The sequence below is a fragment of the Salmo salar genome, chromosome ssa25 (assembly GCF_905237065.1).
Source record: "Salmo salar chromosome ssa25, Ssal_v3.1, whole genome shotgun sequence".
Classification (NCBI taxonomy): domain Eukaryota; kingdom Metazoa; phylum Chordata; class Actinopteri; order Salmoniformes; family Salmonidae; genus Salmo; species Salmo salar.
The window spans coordinates 51,813,468-51,820,035 of record NC_059466.1 but is presented as its reverse complement, the minus strand read 5'-3'; positions in this window follow the sequence as shown (position 1 = coordinate 51,820,035).

Genomic DNA, 6,568 nt, shown 5'->3' with positions numbered 1-6,568 from the left:
TAGGATCCAGGGTGTACAGCCACGAGTTGTCCTTCTCAGAAACACGTGTTACAGGGGAGTCCATGGACGGGCCAGGGGTACTCCACTCTGGCAATGGGAAACCTGACGATAGGAAGACAACGTCAGAAGACCCTTTGACACCTAGACAGTCCATATGAAAAGTACTGTACTGTACAGGTAATCCAAGGACAGTCCATATGAAAAGTACTGTACTGTACAGGTAATCCAAGGACAGTTCATATAAAAAGTATTGTACTGTACAGGTAATCCAAGGACAGTCCATATGAAAAGTACTGTACTGTACAGGAAATCCAAGGACAGTCCATATGAAAAGTACTGTACCGTACAGGTAACCCAAGGACAGCTCATATGAAAAGTACTGTACTGTACAGGTAACCCAAGGACAGTCCATATGAAAAGTACTGTACAGGTAATCCAAGGACAGTCCATATGAAAAGTACTGTACTGTACAGGTAACCCAAGGACAGTCCATATGAAAAGTACTGTACAGGTAACCCAAGGACAGTCCATATGAAAAGTACTGTACTGTACAGGTAACCCAAGGACAGTCCATATGAAAAGTACTGTACTGTACTGTACAGGTAACCCAAGGACAGTCTATATGAAAAGTACTGTACTGTACAGGTAATCCAAGGACAGTCCATATGAAAAGTACTGTACTGTACAGGTAACCCAAGGACAGTTCATATGTAGCATGTATACTGTACAGGTAACCCAAGGACAGTTCATATGTAGCATGTATACTGTACAGGTGAGTACAATGTAGTTTTGCACACAATTACTTTTTATTTGCATTGTTTTATTTAACATATATAATTCAATGAAGAACAGATTGTCATTTGAAAAGACTAGCTGTCATAACTTGCTTTCCCACTTAAATCTGTCAAGAATTAGTGCTACGTTAAAGGTCCTGAAAAGTACTTCCTCTCTCATGCCTAACTACCAGGAAGTTTGAAAATACAGGCTGAGTGGGCGGTGAGCTAAATATTCATGAGCTCTCCTTGACTGACAGTTCTTTGAAAGGACTATATCAAGCAACTTGGATGCAGTGAGCAGTGTCGCAGTACAATCACCTCAAGCTGATAGATGAATGGGGTCAACTTTTAATTATATTTGCGGACACCCTACAGTCCAGTCAAATGTTGCGCCAGCGTAGAGTAGGTTTTTTTACTGCTAACCTACAAAAGCATTACACTGGGCTTTCTCCTACCTATCTTTTTTTCTCTCGCTTTGGTCCCTGCCGTACATACCTACACGTACGCTACGGTCACAAGGACGCAGGCCTCTTCCTTAAACACAACATAAATGAAGTCCGCTACGGTCACGTAATCAGATCGTCTTCGCCCGCAGCGACGCGTGTCTTACCTCCGTTCATACGTTCCCTGCTGTTGAAAAGTGGTTTATTTCCAAAGTCAATAGGTCTCCAATCTGAAGGAAAGAAACAGGTTGAAACAGGTTGAGACAGGTTGAGACAGGTTGAAACAGGTTGAAACAGGTTAAGACAGGTTGAGACAGGATGAGACAGGTTGAAACAGGTTGAGACAGGTTGAAACAGGTTGAGACAGGTTCAAACAGGTTGAAACAGGTTGAAACAGGTTGGAAACAGGTTGAGACAGGTTGAAACAGGTTGGAAACAGCTTGAGATAGGTTGAAACAGGTTGAAACAGGTTGAAACAGGTTGAGACAGGTTGGAAACAGGTTGAAACAGGTTGGAAACAGGTTGGAAACAGGTTGAGACAGGTTGGAAACAGGTTGAGACAGGTTGAAACAGGTTGGAAACAGGTTGAGACAGGTTGAGACAGGTTGAGAAAGGTTGAGACAGGTGGAAACAGGTTGAAACAGGTTAAGACAGGTTGAAACAGGTTGAGACAGGTTGGAAACAGGTTGGAAACAGGTTGGAAACAGGTTGAGACAGGTTGAAACAGGTTAACACAGGTTGAAACAGGTTGGAAACAGGTTGGAGACAGGTTGAAACAGGTTGAAACAGGTTAAGACAGGTTGAGACAGGATGAGACAGGTTGAAACAGGTTGAGACAGGTTGAAACAGGTTGAGACAGGTTCAAACAGGTTCAAACAGGTTGAAACAGGTTGAAACAGGTTGAAACAGGTTGGAAACAGGTTGAGACAGGTTGAAACAGGTTGGAAACAGCTTGAGACAGGTTGAAACAGGTTGAAACAGGTTGAGACAGGTTGGAAACAGGTTGAGACAGGTTGAAACAGGTTGGAAACAGGTTGAGACAGGTTGGAAACAGGTTGCGACAGGTTGAAACAGGTTGGAAACAGGTTGAGACAGGTTGAGACAGGTTGAGAAAGGTTGAGACAGGTGGAAACAGGTTGAAACAGGTTAAGACAGGTTGAAACAGGTTGAGACAGGTTGGAAACAGGTTGGAAACAGGTTGGAAACAGGTTGAGACAGGTTGAAACAGGTTGAAACAGGTTAACACAGGTTGAAACAGGTTGGAAACAGGTTGGAGACAGGTTGAAACACACTAAGACAGGTTGAAACAGGTTGAGACCGGTTGAAACAGGTTGGAAACAGGTTGAAAACAGGTTGAGACAGGTTGAGACAGGTTGAAACAGGTTGAAACAGGTTGAAACAGGTTGAGACAGGTTGAGACAGGTTGAAACAGGTTGAGACAGGTTGAAACAGGTTGAGACAGGTTCAAACAGGTTGAAACAGGTTGAAACAGGTTGAAACAGGTTGGAAACAGGTTGAGACAGGTTGAAACAGGTTGGAAACAGCTTGAGACAGGTTGAAACAGGTTGAAACAGGTTGAGACAGGTTGGAAACAGGTTGAGACAGGTTGAAACAGGTTGGAAACAGGTTGAGACAGGTTGAGAAAGGTTGAGACAGGTGGAAACAGGTTGAAACAGGTTAAGACAGGTTGAAACAGGTTGAGACATGTTGAAACAGGTTGGAAACAGGTTGGAAACAGGTTGAGACAGGTTGAAACAGGTTGAAACAGGTTAACACAGGTTGAGACAGGTTGAGACAGGTTGAAACAGCTTGAAACAGGTTGAGACAGGTTGAGACAGGTTGAAACAGGTTGAAACAGGTTGAAACAGGTTGAGACAGGTTGGGACAGGTTATAACAGGTTGAAACAGGTTGAGACAGGTTGAAACAGGTTGAAACAGGTTGAAGACAGGTTGAAACAGGTTGAAACAGGTTGAGATAGGTTGAAACAGGTTGAAACAGGTTGAAACAGGTTGAGACAGGTTGAAACAGGTTGAAACAGGTTGAGACAGGTTTGAAACAGGTTGAAACAGGTTGAAACAGGTTGGAAACAGGTTGAAACAGGTTAAGACAGGTTGAAACAGGTTGAAACAGGTTGAAACAGGTTGGAACAGGTTGGAAACAGGTTGGAAACAGGTTGAAACAGGTTGAGACAGGTTTGAAACAGGTTGAAGCAGGTTGAAACAGGTTGAGACAGGTTGAAACAGGTTGAGACAGGTTGAAACAGGTTAGAAACAGTTCACCAATAGTTATTCGACTACAAATGGATGAAGCAACACGGGCGGCGTGATAAAATGACAGCGTCTTGTCGAGATGCTTCTCGTGTAGTTGTAACGTGACTATTCATTCACATGGGGGGGCAAGAACATAACTCAACATGCTTTGACGTCAAGAAATATACAGTAGCTTTCGTTATGTGATGACCATCTGAAACTTCACATGATTTTTATATTAACCAAACCAGAGAAGATAATATTGTAAGTCGCTCTGGATAAGAGCGTCTGCTAAATGACGTAAATGTAAATGTAAATACTTGAGGACGCCAATTATTTTTTTAAAGAAAAATAATCACTTTATTAGCACATTCCAATAGCACAATATAATATTTCCAAGACCGTAAAATTCAACAGATATTCCTTATGTCTTTGAAACAGGCTGTGGTGCAGCGTGGGTAATGTAGTTATTAACAGTTAAAAGGACACACAGTCAAGTCAAAGCCTTACATTCACAAAGAACACTTAGCAAAGTGCACACAGTAAGTAACAAAGGCTGCGTCTGAAATCGCACACACCCTTTATTCTCTGTAGTGGTGTCACTATTTAAATGGCATCCTACATTATTCTCTATATTAGCGTAAGGGAGCCATTTTGGAAGTGCACAGTAACAAACTGTAGAGGCTCCGAGGCCAGCCTGAAGGTCAGATGAACCTAACGGAGAAACGATGCCTCTGATATCAAGGTTTCAACCAAACACACTTTACTGGTTTGGTTTTGATTCATCTTTGAATCTATGACATCCTTGAATCTTTCATTCATTAAAAAAAAAAAAACATTAGATAAGAACTGTGAGAAGAACAGAAGAGTGAGAAGGACAGAAACAGTGAGAAGAACAGAACAGTGAGAAGGACAGAAACAGTGAGAAGAACAGAACAGTGAGAAGGACAGAAACAGTGAGAAGAACAGAACAGTGAGAAGGACAGAAACAGTGAGAAGAACAGAACAGTGGGAAGAACAGAACAGTGAGAAGAACAGAACAGTGAGAAGAACAGAACAGTGAGAAGAACAGAACAGTGAGAAGGACAGAAAAAGTGAGAAGAACAGAACAGTGAGAAGAACAGAACAGTGGGAAGAACAGAACAGTGAGAAGAACAGAACTGTGAGAAGAACAGAAGAGTGAGAAGAACAGAACAGTGAGAAGAACAGAACAGTGAGAAGAACAGAACAGTGAGAAGAACAGAACAGTGAGAAGAACAGAACAGTGAGAAGAACAGAACAGTGAGAAGGAAACAGATACAGTGAGAAGAACAGAACAGTGAGAAGAACAGAACAGTGAGAAGAATAGAACAGTGAGAAGAACAGAACAGTGTGAAGGAAACAGAAACAGTGAGAAGAACAGAACAGTGAGAAGAACAGAACAGTGAGAAGAACAGAACAGTGAGAAGAACAGAACAGTGAGAAGAACAGAACAGTGAGAAGAACAGAACAGTGAGAAGGAAACAGATACAGTGAGAAGAACAGAACAGTGAGAAGAACAGAACAGTGAGAAGAACAGAACAGTGGGAAGAACAGAACAGTGAGACATATTGTGTAGAATCTTCATCACTCAACGTCTATATCCTCTCCATGTTCAGCAGTAGGGCTTATTATATGGGTCCTAACATCTTATTATATGGGTCCTAACATCTTATTATAGGGGTCCTAACATCTTATTATATGGGTCCTAACATCTTATTATATGGGTCCTAACATCTTATTATAGGGGTCCTAACATCTTATTATATGGGTCCTAACATCTTATTATAGGGGTCCTAACATCTTATTATATGGGTCCTAACATCTTATTATATGGGTCCTAACATCTTATTATATGGGTCCTAACATCTTATTATATGGGTCCTAACATCTTATTATAGGGGTCCTAACATCCTAACATCTTATTATAGGGGTCCTAACATCTTATTATAGGGGTCCTAACATCCTAACATCTTATTATAGGGGTCCTAACATCTTATTATAGGGGTCCTAACATCTTATTATAGGGGTCCTAGCATCTTATTATAGTGGTCCTAACATCCTAACATCTTATTATAGGGGTCCTAATATCCTAACATCTTATTATAGGGGTCCTAACATCCTAACATCTTATTATAGGGGTCCTAATATCCTAACATCTTATTATAGGGGTCCTAACATCCTAACATCTTATTATAGGGGTCCTAATATCCAAACATCTTATTATAGGGGTCCCAATATCCTAACATCTTATATAGGGGTCCTAACCTCCTAACATCTTATTATAGGGGTCCTAACATCCTAACATCTTATTATATGGGTCCTAACATCCTAACATCTTATTATATGGGTCCTAACATCTTATTATAGGGGTCCTAATATCCTAACATCTTATTATAGGGGTCATAACATCCTAACATCTTATTATAGGGGTCCTAATATCTTAACATCTTATTATAGGGGTCCTAATATCCTAACATATTATTATAGTGGTCCTAACATCCTAACATCTTATTATAGGGGTCCTAATATCCTAACATCTTGTTATAGGGGTCCTAACATCCTAACATCTTATTATAGGGGTCCTAACATCCTAACATCTAATTATAGGGGTTCTAACATCCTAACATCTTATTATAGGGGTCCTAACATATTATTATAGGGGTACTAACATCCTAACATCTTATTATAGGGTTCCTAACATCTTATTATAGGGGGTCCTAAAATCCTAAAACTCTTTTTTGTCTACTTCCATACTGAGTGGTAGAAGAATGAAAGAGTTTTACTCAGGCAGAGCCATGGACGGCTGCTTGGCACTATATGGCCCGTTCCATTTGAATCCCCTCTTAGTGCTTTCGCTCATTAATTTCACTTTGATGAGCATCGTCCCAAATGGCACCCTAATTCCCTATATAGTGCACTACTTTTTTTGACCAGGGCCCCGATAGGGGTCTGTTCAAACGTAATGAAGGAAATAGGGTGCAATTTTGGACGAAAGCCTAAAGTGACCGGGGAAAGAAGTGCTTACCGCAGACTTAATAAATGTGATCGTATCCATTAACTAATTAGAATTATTAAAAG